Here is a 20,000-nt window from a genome sequence, read left to right as displayed (position 1 = left end):
TGTTGCAGCAGCATTCTTTATAGATCACAACAAACACACAAATCAAAGAGGTGTGTGTGTGTTTTGACTGCTGCTGTAGGTGTGTGTATGTTTTATGCCTCATCAGGAGAGAGTGGTATGTGTGTGTGTGTGTGTGTGTGTGTGTGTGTGTGTGTGTGTGTGTGTGTGTGTGTATTGACTGCTGGTGTAGGTGTGTGTATGTTTTCTGCCTCATCAGGAGAATGTGGTGTGCATGTGTTTTGACGGCTGGTGTAGGTGTGTGTATATTTTGTGCCTCATCACGAGAAAGTGGTGTATGTGTGTGTTTTGACGGCTGGTGTAGGTGTGTGTCACTGTGAGCGCCATCTCCGCCGCAGGCTCGTTCTGGGCTTGAGGAATGTGATGATACGTCTGAGTGAACTGGTGCCAGCAATGGGGTGAAAGCGGCCGATTTACTTAACCCCGGTGTGACGGGAATGTTGGAAAATGAATGTTCTAAAGAATATCTGGGTTCAGTGAATTCAACGTAGAATTTTAGAACCTTCTATTGTTGCGGAACGGAATCTTATGTTAGAATGTTCAAAAACCCCACACTTTTAAGGGTTATTGAGCGGCAGCCATTAGGGGCCTGAGCGAGAACAGCCAACATCCCGTGCCAGCCAGCGGAGGCTGGGGCAAGTTCACGCTCGCTGAAAAGCATGCTGGGACTTCAGTGGGGAGCTTCCTCGGCTCTGGGGAGGGCGGGGGACTACCCCAAGGGACTTGTTGCCCTCCACCTACCCTCGACCGCTCACACAAACAAGACAAACGCGAGGAGAGTATTCACAATCAAACAGCCTTTAGGCAATAACGTTCAGTAAAGTGTGAGGTGAACAGCATTGGGAAGAGCAACATCTGGAGACAACTTATCTTGCGTGTGGGACTGAGTTGTGGTGAGTCCAATGCAACCACGGCTGCAGGCTCCCTTCTCTAAGGGAACTGACCAAGGGCTTGCACCCCTAGTACATATGATCTAGAACTGCCCCTCCTCCGCTGGTGCATAATATTCAAATATCTATTCACATCTAATTAAATATTCAAATAATGCAAATATTGTAATTGCGCCTGTGGATTTGCAGCTTGTGTTAAATTGTGGGAGGGTGAAACACGTTGACAAACTGCCCTTTGTGCGTGTGGCAGCCAGTCAGATTCCTTAACGTCAAAAGATCTGGAGCTGAACTGCGCCTGGCGTATACAGTATAGTGCTCGGAGGAGAAGGAGGGTGAAAGGTGGACTCTTCGGAGTGTGTTTAGAGGTCTGATGGTGTCTGGAAGGAGGAAGTAAGGACTGACAAACAGACGGTCTGTGACACAGATGGGCCGAGAGACAGGAAACGCTCGCAAAGGCCCTCATGGAAGCACAGGAAGTGAAATCAGAGCCGGCAGACAATGAAAAGTCCAAAGGTGCTTCCTTCCATGAGATGCCAACCCCCCCCCCCTGACACCCCCTGAAGAACACACAATACAGTAAGTGATACCACTCTGCATTCTTCAAACATCACACACACACACGCACGCACGCACACACACACACGCACACACACACACACACACACACACACACACACACACACACACACACACACACAGAAAAACAATAACACAACCTCTTCACAGGGTGGAAGGGCACCTAACTAGCTGCAGTAATAGGATTACCCTGAATGCCCCTGCTGTGAGCTACAAGAAACCCCAGTAACTAGAGAGGTTTCTGAACCCCCCATGTGTGGGTCTAAAGTCATACACACATGCACACACAAACACACATACACACATGCACACACAGACACACACCTTTTGGCCTTAAAGTGCATCGAAGATCAAGCCGACGGTTCTCTGCCAGTTCGTTTGCAGCAACAGAGCCCTGGGTGGTAGGGATCACTCCCATTGGCTGCTCGGTTCAGCGAATCGGTGCACAAATACAGAAACAGAACTGACCACACCAAGCAAATGACAAAATCAAGAAGGTCCAGCTGATTTTCCATCTCTATCTGGACATTTTCACCACGACACAGCCTTCTTCATACTTTGATTCAAGAGAGGCCAGTTGTATACGATATTACATCCTTTACTTTATGCCAACCGAAAGGTGAAAACAGAACTCTGGCAAGAGTTTGAAAAGAGTCTTATCATATCAGGTAAGAATAATTTATACTGTAAATTATAGACCCAGAGACCACAGTGGCTTCAGACCCACAGCACTCGCGAGTGTGTGTGCGTGAAACACCAGATGAGGCATTCCCTCATCCTCACACACTAATCCTGTGAATGCTACTTTTGAGTTGCCCTCAAAAAACACACTCACACACACACACACAAGCATACACACACAAACACACACACACACACACACAGCCTCTGCTCTGAGTCACTGGCAAAGAATCCCACGCTATGACATCAGAGAGAGAGAGAGAGAGAGAGAGAAAGGGAGAGAGAATAATTTTCCTTTCTTTTTTTTCTCTGCATTTTTTTGTGATTAGACGTTACAAAGGGTGTTTTCTGTGGCATTAATGGCTGTTTAAGAGATTAGCGGGGCTTAATAGGCTTTCCATTAACAAGTCATCTACTCTTTTATTAGTTTACCTGTTGTCCTCCCGGCCTACAGAAAACATTAGGATCACAACTGCATTCCAGCACACAAGGAATACAAGTGGCCTGTTCGCTGTTCCTCACAGGGCTGTAGCGTCCAGCTCACCCAGTTTATCTTCTCGGCTAGCCTAGCGCCCAGTGCTGTTCCAGTCACTAACAGTGAGTGCTTCTGCTTCACGGCTGTCAGGGGAGCAGTCGCAGCTCAGAGCACTGGCAGCCAGGAAACTGTATCAATCAGAGCCGGAATGGGGACAGCGGGCAGCTCAGCTCGGCTCGGCTTCGGCTCAGTCTGCTCTCACTTGGGCTGCCACCAAAACTTCCCAAGGACAAAAAAAAGACAGAACACAATGCTGCGCGTTATCAGTGTTGGGGACGGAGAGAGAGAGAGAGCGGGGAAAAAACAGAGCTATAGAAAGAAATACACAGTCAGAGGGAGAGAGAGACAGAAGGAAAGCTACAAAAACAGAGACACAGACAGACAGACAGACAGACAGAGAGAGAAAGAGACAGAGAGAGGGAGAGAGAAAGTGTATGAGAGAGATGATAGAGTGAAAGAAGCAAAGCTACAGAAAGAGGTACATATTCAGACACAGACGGAGTAAAGGAGTGAAGAAAAGAAGATCAAGAAAGAAAGTGAAGCAGAGATAAAAAAAGAGGGAGTAGGTGAAAAATCAAATGAACGAGACAGTGAAGAGGGGGGTTGTGGGTTGTGTGTGTGTGTGTGTGTGTGAGAGAGAGTGTGTGTGTGTGAGTCTGTGTGTGTGTGTGTGTGTGTGTGTGTGTGTGTGTGTGTGTGTGTGTGTGTGTGTGTGAGACACAGATCTGTGGTATGCTAACCGCACAGCAGAAGAAGAGCAGTTCCCAGGCGTCCGCTACATTCCCATGCCCTGACCCGCCACTTCTCCAGACCCCCCCACCCCACACACACTCTACTGTCCAGACCCCCCCCTCCAAACCCTCCAGTCTCCCAGTCCATATCACTGCCCTCCACACACAGCACTGGCCTGCTGGCTTGTTAGACCTACAGCTCCTGACCTACAGCTACAGAGAATACACGACCCCCACCCCAAGGAGACCACAGGGACATGCATGTTCACTGTGGCTGTGATCATAGTTTTCTCACGGTTTGCCTGTGTGTCTGAGCAATAGAACCTATTATATGGTTCTCTCACGGTTTGCCTGTCTGTCTACTGCTCACGGCTTAACAGTAGAACCTATGGTTCTCTCACGGTTTGCATGTATGGTGCTCACAACTGAACTTTAGAACCTATGGTTCTCTCACAGTGCTTACAGCTGAACATTAGAACCTATGGTTCTCTCACAGTGCTTACAGCTGAACACTAGAACCTAGAACACTAGAACCTAGAACATTAGAGCCTATGGTTCTCTCACGGTTTGCATGTATGGTGCTCACAGCTGAGCTGATCTGCAGTGTGTCACACAAAGGCCCAGTTCTATCCATCAGAAAAATTGAGTAACATCAGTTCTAGCTGTTTTCTCTGTTAAAGTGGGAGGGACTTGTCATTTGATGGTTTTTGTTGCAGCGAAGGGAAGTTTGCGAAAAGGGGGCCAGTGTAACTTTCTGTGCCCTAATTACACTAGCAGAGTTTTGTGCCAGCCGACACCTGCCTGAGAAAGACAGACATTGGAGGAACAGAGAGGTAGATAGAGAATGAGTGGCAGAGAGAGGGAGATAGAGAGAAAGACACTGTACAAGGCACATCAACACATCAGTCTCTGCCTTTGTAGTGCCTTCGTTCATTTTGTCTTTTTTCTTTTTACCTAGCATGATGAAAAGATGTGATGCTGTTCGTCACACAGACTTTAGGGGCCATCCAGGAGCAGCTGAAGCGGCGTTAGCCTTAGCGGTAGCCTCAGCAGAATATTTTAGTATCAGCAGCATTCGTGTTCGCACTATCCTCAGCGCTATCATTAGCAGCTATTAACAGCATTAGCGTTAGCACTACCCTCAACGCTAGTATCAGCAGCTATGTTAGAATCAGCTACATAAGCGTTAGCACTAGCCTCAGTGTTAGCATCAGCAGCTGCGTTGCCATTAGCAGCAGCATTAGCGTCAGCAGCAGCAGCAGCGCTGTTGGCCTCTCGTTTCATGGCTTCCTGAGGGTGAGCAGAAGTGTCCCAGCTGCAGCGGGCTTCAGCGCTCACCACGGCCCCCACAGTGCTGCGCCTACTGAAACCATGCAGTCATCCTAAAGCCACAGACCACATGAGGTCATTCAGCACATACACATACACACTAACACACACACACACACACACACACACACACGCACACACACACACGCTAACACACACACTAACACAAACACACGCTAACACATTAAGCTAATACACACTCAACTATCGCACATCACACATGCAGGTAGTTCTGAGGAGCAGTGTTTCTAAGTAAAGAACATTAACAACACAAGGAGCCATGCATTGCACACACACACACACACACACACACACACACACTAATGGAAATGTCTGTTTGCCCTGTACTTCACATGTCTAAATTGGAAAAATAAGGTGTGGTAATTGTAAGAACAATTTAAATGCTTCAACAACACTATAAAAAACCCTATACATTTATATTGATAAGAACTTATATTTTAAGTATAAGTATAAGTATATATACTCTTTTGATCCTGTGAGGGAAATTTGGTCTCTGCATTTATCCCAATCCGTGAATTAGTGAAACACACTCAGCACACAGTGAACACACAGTGAGGGTGAAGCACACACTAATCCCGGCGCAGTGAGCTGCCTGCAACAGCGGCGCTCGGGGAGCAGTGAAGGGTTAGGTGCCTTGCTCAAGGGCACTTCAGCCATGCCTACTGGTCGGGGTTCGAACCAGCAACCCTCCGGTTACAAGTCCGAAGCGCTAACCAGTAGGCCACGGCTGCCCCATTTTTTTATTTTATGTCTAAATGGAAGGATGTAAGCTTACTGGTTTCGTCTCTTACTTGATGTATTTATTCTACTGCACTAGCAAGCAACTTAGACATTTTAAATCATCACTCCACTTTTGTGCTAGCCAGCATGACCACCCCCAAGACTACATTTACCAAAACAGTCTGTATAAAATGCAGAACACACATGACTAAACTGACTCTCTGTGGATTCCACAGCTGGGAGTGGTCATTTACTAACAGCTGATGCACACTGTGCTATGCAGCTCTGCTAAGAGGGCAGGCCTGATTCGGACTCTGATTTCACTGATTTTAAGTGCTCCAGTCAATGGGCACAGATTGTCACAGATTGGCACCGAATCAGATGCTTCAAAAAGTGTATCAAACTGAAATAAAAAATACTGAATTGTGCTAAATACTAGATCATTATAATTACAATTATTACAATACGTAGCCTAGTTTATGATTTAAAAATGTATTACATACAAGATTATCTTTAAGGTCTTTAGGCATTTGGCAGATGCCTTTTCAGGAGTGATTATGAAAAATGTGTAAGGTTAAGTGATGTTCCAAGTGAGGAAAACAACCAGTTCAAAACAAGCAGGTTGGACCTAACAGGATGTGTCCTGGGACTGGCCTGCATCTGGCCAAAGCCTGTGATAGGCTATATTTAGAAGTATGCCTATAGTACGCCTGGGGAAGTTATTGTCTTATTACCTCCGTCAAGGAGAGGTTTCTGATGTCATTTGTTTGTTTGCTTTTCTGTCTTTTTTACATTAACTACACCAAAACTATACCAGGCTGATTTTCATTAAACTTGGTGGGAAGGGTGCAGCATGGTCTAAAGAAGAATCCATCAAATTATCCAGGATTCAGGAATGTTTTTTTGTGTGTGTCTGTGTTTTGTTTTCGGAAACATTGCAATTGCGCTCTGTGTGTGTCAGAACTGGGTGTATGTGTGTAGTGGTGCATGTATGAGTAGGTTTGTGTGGATATCTGTGTGTGTGTGTGTACTGAGATAGACAGACCAGTGGGCCGAGTCCACAGGTAGGGACCCCAGGGATAAAACAAACCAACAGTCTATTCCACTTTCCACCTCTCACCCAGAGATATGGAGACACGGAGTGCATGTGTGTGTGTGTTGACCTACATGTGTGTGTGTGTGTGTGTGTGTTTGTTTCACCACTAACCACTAAACTACTTCACTTTATACTCGTCATACGGATGTAAACTAGATAAAAAAAACATTTATTACAGTATGTACTGTCCTGTACTAATTACCGCTAGACTAGCTAGGCAAATCATTCCGGATAATACTTACACATACAACACACCACAACACTAAAAATAAACTATTACACGGGTGAAAGTTGGTCTGACAGCTGAGCTCTTGTTTAATGTCTATTACAGCCATACACCACGAATGCATATACACAGTTAATCAATGCATAAAGACATCAGACAGTAATGTTTAGCAGAGGATAGATGCATAAAACTATACACAATTTTTGTGTCCACTTAAAGCAATAAAACGTCCCTCTTCACAGTTTTCAGAGTGGTTTCTTGACTGTTCTCTTGCTGTGAAACTGATTGCTAGCTGGCTGATCATAGGTGTGTGTGTGTGTGTGTGTGTGTGCACATGTGTGAGAGAGAGAGGGGTGAGAGAGAAAGAGAGAGATAGAGAGAGGGAGAGAGAGAGAAGAGAGAGAGAGAGGAGAATGAGTGAGAGGAGTGAGAGAGATAGAGAGAGTGAGGATAGAGAGAGTGTGTGTGTGTCCGTTTCCTCTCAGCGTGAGAGAGTGGCCTAGCCTAAGGCAGGAAGTGACATCAGAGCTCTCGGGGCGCATTGTAAACCAAGCCAGGGCGATGGCAGGTACCCACACCCTTCTCCTCCTGCTCCACGACGCTTCCTCCTCTAAATATACCCGGCCCGCTGCACTGACCGCTTTCCCTGAATAAAATAATGAACTTTTTACCCTAAACAAACGTCCGCTGCAGAGACGGAGATGGATAGACAGACACCCCTGCTGAGGAACGGAGAGAGACAGTCCACAACGCCACAGGCTTTTTCACAAACCTGTCTTAAAGTGAGTGAAGAGTCTCGAGCCACTTGATAGGCGCCAGCGGTCGAGGAGCAGCGTACGATAGAAAAGCACCATTACGAGACTGTCGTACTTCTCGTCCTTTGTGGTGGCTCCTACAAAGCACTCCAACAACCAAGCCCAACTTTCTGAGCTCAACTCTGCTGGAGAGTCTCTCCTCTTTCACAAGCCTGAAGTCGTAGCCTGTTAAATGCCACCCTAAGGACTTGCGACCGGAAAGACAGCTCACGAAAGTAGAATAGACTTCTACGCATCCTTCAGATTTTGACGTTTTTGAAGCCATGATAATGATTCAGCAGAGTCTTCTGTAAGCCACCTATAGACGTAAAACACTACGCTTTCAGCTTTCAGACAGGTACCTAAAGACAGAAAAGCGCGCGCGCACACACACACACACACACACACACACACACAGCAGGCCTCACTGTAGCTGTCACATTTCAAACCAGCGTTTGATGTTCATGGCATACAGCACACTGCGCTTAGGAAGTGGTCTTGTTTGAGACTTAACGTTACACAGTCCTGCTTTTTGATGTCTGAGAAGCATTTCGCATTGGAGAGAGACCCTTGAACAGTGCCCACTTGTAAAACACAATACTGTACCATGCAAACTTTAATAAACTTATTTACAGAATATCAAACTAAAGGCCCATTCACACCAAGAACGATAACGATAACTATAAATAAATATCGTTCTCATATGAATCATATGAATGACGACGTTCACACATAAACTATAACGATAACGACATGAAGAACGATATCGTTGGGGATCACTTTCAGAGCGATTTTCACAACGATAAAATGCTAATAGCCAATCAGAACCCATCGAATTTTAGCCCTCACATTTATTAACACAATGAGAGACTTTGTTTATCGTTGTTCAGTGTGAACGCTTTTATCGTTATGGTTATAGTTATCGTTATCGTTCTTGGTGTGAATAGGCCTTAAGGCGTCACAAACAGAGGGGAATGACAAGGAGGACTTTTGTGAGTTTTCATCTGCCATTTTTGCTTCCCAAGAGTCTGCTGTAGTGTACCACTACAGCTTCTGGAATGACCACTAAATTCCGGAATTTGTTTGTTTCTCTTTAGGAATCATGTCAATTCATGTTTCACCTCATCCTAAAATGACAAACACATGATCCGCTAAAAATATCCTACTTAATGCAAACGTAGGTGTGGGTGTGTATGTGTGTGTGTGTGTGTGTGTGTGTGTGTTGAGGAATGGGGGTTGTTCCCTGATTAACGCTTCATACAGGCAACATACAAAGAGCACTCTGTGTGAAACCCCAGCTCTGGAGGATGTAATATGGTGAATTGACTATTTTAGCCCTGTGACAAAAATAAATTGAATTTGACAAAATGTAGTGGGGGAGAGTTTCTCAGAGCTAAACTGCCCATTGACCCAGGTCTGGCCCGGGCCTGGCTCTGAACTGGCCCCAATCTGGCCCGTATGCGTTCCAGGCTCGGCCACCATCTGGGCACGAGGTGCAAGGAAAAGACCAGGAAGCAATGTCTCTGGTGACCCATTTCACCCGTTCGCTCGTTTATTTGTCTGTGGGGTAAACTACAATGCACAAGCAGAGCAGTCAATCCAAGCAGGGTGAGACATGTTCTGTTTTTCTGCCAGTCATTTGCAACAAGCCCATGGGAGCGCCCAAATAAGCTTAAGTGTTCAACTCACGTCTAAATTAATGGTAAAATGACCTCTGGGCATCAGAGCAGGCGGGGGGTGGGTAAATAACAGATTTCTGCCCCTTGGAGGGAAAGAGATGAAAGCCTGACATGTTGGAATAGGTAAATACCTATAAATGTTAAGTCACAAGATTTCAACCCAGTGTCAGAGCAGGCCTCCACAAGCGTAGGTTTGCGTGTCTGTGTGTTTGTGTGTGTGTGTGTGTGTGTGTGTGTGTGTGTGTGTGTGTGTGTGTGTGTGTGTGTGTGTGAGGCCTTTTATTCACGTGTGCGGTGGTCATTCTCATGATCAGCCTGCTCATGGTGGTCATCCAGGCCAGTGGAGCGCTGGTTCGGGAGCTCATTGGGCAGCTAGGCCACTGGGCGGCTGGTGCTGGAGCTGCTGCCCCCTGACTCCATGCTGTGGCATGCAGAGTGCAGACGCCTATAGAGAGACATCTGTTGGACAGGCTGGTGGCTAATTGTGTAAACCAATGGGAGTTGTGGAGGTCTGCGTCTCTGGACCACCCATCCACTGCAGCACAGAGCAGTGGAGCACAGAGAGGGGCTGAGGAGGGCTGCCACTGTATCTTAATCTGTGTATTTACTGTATCTCTCTCTCTCTCTCTCTCTCTCTCTCTATGTCTCTGTGTCTCTCTCTCTCTCTCTCTCTATGTCTCTGTCTCTGTCTCTCTCTCTCTCTCTCTCTCTCTCTCTATGTCTCTGTGTCTCTCTCACTTTTTTCCCCCTCTGACTGTGTCTCATGCACAAAGATGCGCACACACACACACACACACACACACACACACACACACACACACACACACACACAGACACACACACACAAATGTGCACCAACACTTCACATAACAAGTTCCATAACAGAAATTGTGTGCAGACCTAAACATCAAAGGCAGCTCTATTCTGATCCAAAACATCCTTGTGAATACTTCCAACACAACCTTTACCAAAAAAAAGAGAAAATATTTTCCTGACACCGAAAAAAAAAACAGTGTGCTGTTCAAGAACAGACTCTATGAGAGAAAGCTGCAAATGTTGATACTGATATCATACTGCAGCAATGCCTGGCAAACAGAGAGAAAGGAGACACATATTTGAGTCCTTCAGCGCCATGCATGACATTGCAAGACTGAAAACTGCAGAGTCTGCTCCGCACGCACGCACACACACACACACACACACACACACACACACACACGCACACACACATACACACACACACACACACACATACACCCCTCAGTGTGTTGCCATGAGGTCAGCGAACACACATGACTAATTTTGACTGCAGAGGTGCCTAAAAGTTACACTGCTGAACATGTCCCATGGCCTGTAAATGTCTGGAGGATCAGTCGGCACAGTGCAATCACATTCATAAGGGAGCTCAGCTCAGGTCAGGGGGAGGTGGGTTACTGTTAGATGCATGCACTGAGCCTCCACCACTCTCCTCCATCCGCTCAGGATGGGAGTGGAGAACACAAGCCCAGGGTCATGAATTTTACATTCAACAGAACAGAGAGATGGAGAGAGGGAGAGAGAGAGAGCTGGAATTGAAAAAACTAAAGCTCTCATTTGAGGTCTAAATATAAGCATTTAAATACCAGTGTACACAGATCAAAACCAAAATTGCTTGTTGAGCAACATTATGTTAACTCTCTTTGTGAAACTAAATGTTAAAATGGAAATAAGATTTGTTCTACAGGGCATACAACAACAGGTCAAACATAATTTGATATGGCTGTTGAAATATCTAGCTATTTTTTTTATTGTAAAGTTGATCTTGGAAACATTAACCTTTGTCTTTGCAACTTTATAACATAAACTCACGGCTGAAGCAAGAGCAGTTCCAAGCCAATAGTCCACAACATAAGCTGAAGTATTGTTCTATTTCTATGCCATGTCACTGGACAATGTGTCTCCTATTATGAACTCGGCGGAGTCGTGCAGAAGTGACCACTCACACATGGCCTATCTAGTCCTCTGTCGCTGTTTACAGAGGACGGCGCGGTGCGTGACACACATTCCCACATATTTTTTACCATATAGCCTAATCAAATGCAGCATAGACCAAAGCATGAGACTGCAGACTACTGCTTCTTCCATCTAGGCAACTTTTAGTTCACTAAAAGTCTTTGACTTCATTAAATCAATCACAAGTCATTACGGACTAAACAAATTGGCTAAATCGCTCACGTTGGCTTGCGCTGAAGAGATCTCCGCTGATATTAACGTCATGGAATCCCCCTTTTCTGAATCATATACGCCTTTAGCATCATCGCACAGATAAACAACTCACAGATTACCAATTTATGTGAGCAACTGCACATTACCGGTGTCATTACACACATGGGCCTTCACAAACACGCGCATTAGCGTTTACAGTGCGTGAGCACCTCCACAGTGTGTGAAATTGTTTAAGGGAGGAAAACGGCCCGAGGCTCTCTATTCAGCGCTGCCAGGCTGTTAATGGTCCCTGGGCAGCCGCGAGCGAAATTAGTGAAAGAGTGTCATTCCGTCTCAGGTGATCTTGTTGAGAGCTTAATGGATCTCACAGCAGTAAAATAGTTAATTTATGTGTTCAAGGCAAACTCTATTATCCGTTAACAATGTACCCACTACCACTATTAGATGACAGAATGGTTACTGTTTCAAATAGCCGTTGTCACATAAAACGTGATCACATCCAAAGCACCAAATGGTTATGAAATATTACGTTTAGTGATCCTGTTACAACGTGCTCTGTTATGTACTTTGATGTAGCCTACAAGGGGATGCATGCTGAATAAGGATAGCTGTGATTTATTTGACACATTTCACAAAAATATTAGTTAACGTATAAGAAATGCGTTCTTACCCTATATTTTACATCCATGCAACTTAAAATAGACTTAACTCTAGTTTACCCTTACTCGTGTCTGTGTACTATGCTACAAGTTCAAAACTGTCCATGTCGTTTCACAATCGTACAAATAGGTTGCAATAACAGCACTTTACTTACTTCATAACACTTCAGTGTGCTTAGTCCTCCGAAGAACATTGGCTGCGAAGGGCTTTGCGTGTCCACCTGAATTGGCAGCGGTGGACACTTCTCACGCGTAAAGGACAAACCCCCACTTTTTTTATAATCCAAAGCAACTACAGACGAGCTCGCAGGTAACCAACTGTAACGCGAGTGAATTATCAAAAAAGCTCACGACTTCTGAGGTGACAACGATTGCAATATTCGGCTGAATGGCCGATCTTGACCTCAGCGGTTTGACACGGCGAAGGGTGTAGAATCGGCCCGGTAACGTGTCCCGTGCGTGTGGTTTGGTACTTCTCTAGTTTTCAGACGCACGGTCCCGGGCAGTGTGGCGTAGTCACACCACTATCCAAGCTGAGTGAGAGAGAGAGAGTCATTTTCACGCTGGAAGGGGGCGGACTCAATCTCGGCAGGACCGCGTTGCAACAAGAGAGCAAAAGTGGACTGGGCACGAAACATCAGAACACCCCAAACGCATGCCCGATTAAGAGACACATACGGTCTCATTCTATGCTATGAATCTTATGTGTGTCTACAAAGAGGCTAGATGCACAGCATACTGTTTTGCTAAAAAAAAAAAAAAAAAATTACGTAGGCATACTGATGACAAATTGTGTCTGTAGTTTTAATCAACACTGAAGGAATAATATAGGTATACATTGTATTATACTGAAGCGGGGGGGGGGGGGGGGGGGGGGGTCTGTGAGGATATAGAATAGACTCCTTTTAGTACGTTTTACATCTCTTTTCCAAAAAGTACTTATTGGATGTTTAAGCTCTTTCCCCCCCCGGCCCTAGTATTTTACAGTCTTTTCAGTGTTTTAACCACTGTGAGATGTTAACTAGAGACTAGGGTTTGAGAGGAAACCTTACCAATATCACTTGCGTCTGTCCTTCTGTTTTGACTTCCAGCTCAGATCCCTCTTTGCTTCTATCACTCTGTGTCACTGTCCCATCAGTGTAGCTTATTTTCAGCGTGTTCAGGCTTCTTTTCACGGCACCTACAGGGCAACAGGAGGAAAAGGACATTTCAACAGGAGATGGCACATCCTGCACACCACCAGGACTTACATACAGTACAGTAGATGTGAGTGTGTGTGTGTGTGTGTTTGTGTGTGTGTGTGTGTGTGTGTGTGTGTGTGTGTGTGTGTGTTTGTGTGTGTGTGTGTGTGTGTGTGTGTGTTTGTGTGTGTGTAAGGGGAAGAACACACACACACACACACACACACACCCAGCATGGAGCAACATTGAACAATACTGACAGACTGGGCATGATATTCCACAGCTCTACAGTGCATACTAGTGGTAGCTTTCCAACACTACACCTGCTATATCAGCCCGTTATCCAACCCCAGGTCATTTCTGTAGTGTCAGTGGATTTGCTGTTTGGACAGTAGCTCCATTAATACAGTGCTGTAATGGTCATGAGAATGGCCTCCCACATCATCTCAATGGCCTTGAGATACAGTCACTCTCTGTGGACATGTACGTTTGTGCCTTCTGAAAATATACATGAGTATAAAACAATCTTCCATGTGTGTGTGTCGGGGAAAACATTTATATGTGGAGGACAACTGCCTATGGCTCATTTCCTTTGAGTGTATGTCCAGTCCATCATGTTGAAAACTGTCCCTCAAATCAACTGTCACAGCTCACAGACCCAAGTTTTGCCCAGCAATGACTTATAATAGATAGATAGATAGATAGATAGATACTTTATTGATCCCCAAGGGGAAATTCAAGAATAAATATCAGTGAATATTTATTCATCTGAAAATGGTCATGTCTCTGTCGGTTGGCAATGTTTTTGTGCTGTTTTGCCAGTCTGAGACTGACACTTGTTCATTTAAGGGATCTCAGCTCCGTGCCTGACATTCAGCATGCCCGAACTATGCCAGCAATTCCAGTGATGTGTCACGATGATAGCCACAGCACGGTGTCCTCTCAAACACATGGAACCCCCCCAAGCACCCCAACCATTGCAGCTTAATCGCAGCTCCACGCCCAGGCCCAGCTCCAGACACACCATCACAGCTGAACTTGGGCTCAGGCCCGGCCTGCAGGACATCCACTCTTAGGCCGGGCCAGTTGCAGGGTTCTTATCCCTAATCCTAACCCAACCCTAACCCTAATCCAAAGGTTCGTTCAATTGCACAAACATATTTGGCAGACATTCACAAGCGTTTTCAAACAGTTTTCTGTTTGCCTTGAGTTTTCTGTGAACGTTTACGAACACTTGCAAAAAGTTTGAGGAGGTAGTTGTCCACAAACATATTTAGAGTTGAATGGAGGGTTATTGAGATGGAATGTTTACAGAATGTTCAAGTGATCTGTTTAAAGAAAACATGTTCTCTGCGAATGTTGATGGAATTTGAACATACTTCTGCTAGGCTAGAAATACAGCCTACAGTGTGAGGACAATGGTACATGTAAATGTCTTATAACTCAAATAAAATGAGTTGGACATGTGTGGACATTTGTGAAGAGACCCTTGATTAAATCTGTGGCACAGATTTTTAAGACAAATATATTTTCAGTATGAAACCTGTTCTATTGCATAGACCTGTACATAGGCTCAACATTAACTTCTTGTTTTAGCAACTGTAACTTTTACTTTAATTAATAATATGAATTATCTACATAATTAGAAATCATTAATAATAACTATTTCAATTTAATTTGATGACAATGCCATAAATTCATGGTAATAATTCAGACTGATGGGTTTGGGAACTCAAGCGTGTCCTTGTCGGACAGAAAACAATGCAAAACAGAGGCAATAATGACTGATTGCACTGTTAAAAGTTAACCCCTTTTAATGGTCTCTGCGCACTGGTTGTCATTGAGAAAGTAGGACACTCGCATGCTCATCTGTGACGCTCGTCTGTTAGCTCATTGGCCACCGGGGGCTTTTTTGGTCATTTACATGTTGCATTGAACAAATAGCCCAGAGCGGTACACCTGTGGCCCATTACGGATGAGCAACAAACACGGAGAACGCGGGGAACACGCTTGCTCCCACAAAAAACTCCCCCCAGGAAACACCGAATAACGCGCTCAATAGTCACGTTTACTTTTTACTTTTATATTTTTTTCTAATTGGAATAGAAGTGTCCATGTAAGCGAGCCTAATGTTTGCATTTTGAAAGAGGATTCTACTTTTTATCAATATGTTTTTGTTTCTTTTATCATTTGTACCAAATACCACACACAGGCAATACAATGTTCTGATGGATTTGAATTTTGAAGACCAGCATACACAATACAACTTTTAAATGGACTGTGTAAGCATGTCTTCATATGAAAGTGTACTCAAATGTAGTGATATATTAACTTTAATTAAAAAAGGGGCGATAAGAATCAATAGAAGCATTTTGTAAATATGTGTGTGTGTGTGTGTGTGTGTGTGTGTGTGTGTGTGTGTGTGTGTGTGTGTGTGTGTGCGTGTGTGTGTTGGGAGGCCTAAGGGCAGTAGTGAGGGCCGGGCGGTGTTGGAGCGTGTTCTGTTCCCAAACTGAGACGTGCCCCACCGCAACCTCTACATTTGGGCAGAGGCAGAGGCCTGACACCACTGAGATATTTAAATCTCCTGCCCTGACTGCACTGGACTGGACAGACAAACAGCAGCACTGAGAGAGCCTGTCCCGTCCAGTCACACGCTGCCTATGGGCAACCATGTTGAAACCGGGGACTACAAAATGGCGACGCAGGCAGCAGGCACCACTGTAATCCTAAAACACGACAGCTTACAGTGTTTTTTTTTTTTTTTTTAAGTTATTAGGGAAATTAAAAGGATTTGCTTGTATTTGCCTACACAAATAACTTTGAAAAAAATATGACTGGAATGGGTTAAGGTCACATATATCTTTCAGACTGAACAATGCAGACAACAGTCTGCAGTTGGTTTAATTTATGGTGAAATTGAACCCACCCTGGAATTAGAGAGCATTTACTGAGGGCTAAGAATCGAAAATCAGAAACGCTAGGGAAGATGGTTCCTCCACAGGGCCAGAACATTCAAAACTATCTTGTCAACAAGGGCTCATTCTGCTTCTGTCAGCAACTTGTAAATAGATAAATAAATAAATAACTACATAAATAAGGCTGACGTTCCAACCAAGCATGAAAAGTTTATAATAATCGGAAAGCTGAACTCCAACCAACACCAACACAAATGTCAAGGAAAATCACCCACCCAGTGACAGATTAAATAAAACATCAATTATGGCATAGTGAGCGTATGTCTGCAGTGGGACAAAGAGACGTGTATCACTCAAGGCTGTTTTGAAACCCAAGCTGTAAGGCGAGACGCAGCCTTGTGGCCAGGGGACCCGGTGCAGGCCATTTTGTGGGCGCTGTGAAACGCCCTTGATGTGCCTTTCATGATCAGGGCTCTGGGGCTGGCGGTGGCTGACCGCTCCTGCAGCTGTGGGTCCCTCGACATTACGGCAACGTGGGGCTCGAAGGAGCCCACTGACAGTAGACAGACCAGCCACAGACACGCACCACATATACACACACACACACTAAACACACACACACACACACACACACACACACACACACACACACACAGACAGTAAGCTGTTCTGAGCAGAGATCTCAAGGAAAACTGGGTCTTTCGTATTGACACAACAAAACATGACACAGTAATATTTTCCCTGTCTTGTAAAGTAACTTTACCAGATTTTTTTTTGGATCTCTCAGCGATGGTGAACAAACCAGTTAGAACATAACAATCTTGTTTTTTATTTACTGACACCATCATTTCCAATTTACCTCTTTGTAATGTACTTGAACACTGTTGGCATTCTGTGTTGAATAAAGCCAAGGACTCAGTTAATTTCTGTAGATTACCAAAGTGTAAAATGACATTTGATACCATAGGTCACCTCAATTCTTTAAACAGACAAACAAGTAGGAGACAGTTCTAAGCTTCTGATGACACGGTGGGTCTCTATACTAGGACGCAAGACAAACATATCCCTTTACTGCTTCAAACCATTCACCGAACAGCATTCACCTCTAAATTTGTACCTTTCTATTTCTATTTTCAGGTTCGCATTCCCCAAAGGAGACGTGTTGAATCACTGTGTCGTAAAAGCGCACACACACTTTTCCATAGTTGACCACTTTGGCCGTGTCCAGTGGCCGAGACATTCCTCCGTCTCCCCACAGCTAAAGAAGAGGCGCTTTCAGAGGCTGAGAAGTCTCCGAACGCCCAGACGGACAATCGGGAAAATGAAGACTTACCAGTCCTGCTGCTGTTCTTCTCCAGGAAGCTCAGTCTGCCCGTCAGCACCTGCTACGGGCCACTTATCAAAAGTTAGAAAAAAAAACAAACAAAGAAAGGAAGAAGACAAAAGAATGAATAAAGCCAGACCAGCTGGCTTTGGAGAGAAACCCAAAATTGGGTTGCGTTTTGTTCAGATCTCACTGCACAATGAGGAGAAGTGGCACCCCAGCCCCCACCACACCCAGCCCACGGCACAAACACACACACACACACTCACACACACACACACACACACACACACACACACACACACACACACACACACACACACACACACACACACACGCACAGATTGCACAGTGTGACCTACAGTGCATGCCGACAATCCTGTGCTGTGCAAGAGTCTGGCAGTGCCGCGCACACCTGCCCCTGTCAGTCTGGGGTATATTTAGCGCGTCGGATCACTGACAACCTGCCGTTTTGTCGGCCTTGGTGCCCACGGTTACTGCCCCTACAAGCACATACCAGTCCGGCCATGGGCTTGCTCCCTGCCCCACTAGCGGAGGAGCATGGCTGCTAGAGACACACCAGGGAGACACAGAGTTACTGCCCTACTGGGGCAACAGCACAGACACCAGGGAAGCACAAAGTTACTCTTACTGCCCCACTAGAGGAACAACAGGGCAGCAAAGTGATCCATCCACCAAAGAAGGGATCAGATTCTCACTGTAAACAAATGTATTGCTGAGATGTAACTGCGCCTGCAAGCACAGAGCACCCTGGTCATGCAGGCTAACTGTCCGACTGGAGCAACAGCAGACACCCACTAGAGAAGCACAGAGCTGGTCGAGTCTCATTACCCTGATAGAACAACAACCTATGCGTTAAAAGGTGAAAAACAACCTGTAGGTGTAATGATATTATAATGAGCCTAGCCAACGATTTTCTTTGATGGAGCGAGATTACCCTCAAGGCTATACTATCGGCTATTTTGTTGTAAATCCATATTCCAGTCTTACTCAAAACTACTATGATTAATTTGGTCCCCAGTGAACATTTACAATTATTACTGTCCAAAAATAGACCTATAGGTAAGTTGTTTTTACACTGGAGATTAACTTCAAGTTAGAGATCCACCAAAGAAGTTATGAGATTCCTTCTGTTAATCCAATGTGATGCTGCACATAATGTGTTGGGATCTGGGAAAACCCTTCACATGGTGCAATTTTACCAACTTATGATTCTGATACCATCCTAACAACATCCAAGATTTTGGGAGGATGATATCCAGGATTTTGCTACAGTATAGGGGACAGTGTTGCTAAGATGGTATCAGAACCTTTTAAGTGGACCATGTGAAGGGCTTTCCTAGATCGCATCACATTATGTGATGAAGCACATATGCACAGACAGGCTCTCTGTCTCACTGGAGCAACAGCAGAGGCAAAGTTATCTAATTCTCTAATCTAATCACTGGCAGGCTCTAGGTGGCCCCATGGTTGAAAAAAAAAGAAACATTGTTGAAGTGCCCTCTTGTGTGTAGTTCAATTCTAGAAAAAGTGTCTTGTAGGCTGGCCTTCACAATGGGAGACATGTTTCAGTGTCGACTCTGGATGACCTTTTTAGGTGTGATGAGGTGCCTCCAGTGCAGCTAAAGTCAATACAGTAATTTCCGGTGTATTAGTCGCATTGTGTATAAGCCGCAGGACAGTGTTTTATGCAAGTTAAAAGAAACAAAACCATATTAATACCATATTAACTGCCCTTCTTTTCAACCCTCTCTGGTGAAATTTCACCAACATAAGATTCTGATACCATCTTCGCAACATTCTGGACACTGTCCCCTAACAAAATCCTGGATACCATCCTCCCAAAATCCTGGATGTTGCTAGGATGGTGTCAGAATCCTAAGTTGGTAAAATTGTTTTTTAAAATTTGTTTTCCCAGATCCCATCACATTTGTTACCCTTACATGGTCTCTCTATTTATAATATGACAAGTGTTCCAAAGAGTGCAGTGGAATGCAGCACTATATATTGTAATAGAGGTCAGAAAGCACAAGGAATGCCCCCCATCTAATCTTTGGCTGATACATTCGAAATGGTGATATTCTCTTGTAGATAACAGGTGGTGGTAGATAAAACTTGTGAGGCAAATTCTTTTGGCAATAAGGAAATGGCTGTCAGTGCCATGTGGTTCACAGTAAGTCGTGATCTGGCCACTGTGTGAAGCTTCCTCACTAATAGCTCACTACTAGCCTAGCGTTTATCATATTATCCCATGTACTGTATATGTACAGTATAATCAAGGCTTATTCATCAGGTACACTTAGAATTATGATGTTGAACAATTATGTTGGGTTTTGAATAGTTCTACTTTTTTCTACTATATATAGTTCTACAATGTATTTTTACACACTAATAGT

The 20,000-nt window shown here is 44.8% G+C and overlaps 1 protein-coding gene across 1 annotated transcript in view; it reads right to left on the bottom strand.

Moving 5' to 3' along the window:
• The window catches only part of mef2ca (myocyte enhancer factor 2ca), a 35,195-nt gene extending 17,401 nt beyond the window's left edge, over window positions 1-17,794 (bottom strand). The window contains 2 exon segments of the mRNA XM_042059937.1: window positions 13,213-13,340; window positions 17,593-17,794. The gene's annotated coding sequence lies outside the window, so the exon portion shown is untranslated.
• Between the last annotated feature and the right edge of the window lie 2,206 nt (window positions 17,795-20,000).

Source organism: Alosa sapidissima, chromosome 13, assembly GCF_018492685.1.
Source record: "Alosa sapidissima isolate fAloSap1 chromosome 13, fAloSap1.pri, whole genome shotgun sequence".
Taxonomy (NCBI): domain Eukaryota; kingdom Metazoa; phylum Chordata; class Actinopteri; order Clupeiformes; family Clupeidae; genus Alosa; species Alosa sapidissima.
The sequence above is the reverse complement of the archived record's forward strand: the minus strand, read 5'-3'. Positions and strand labels throughout refer to the sequence as shown.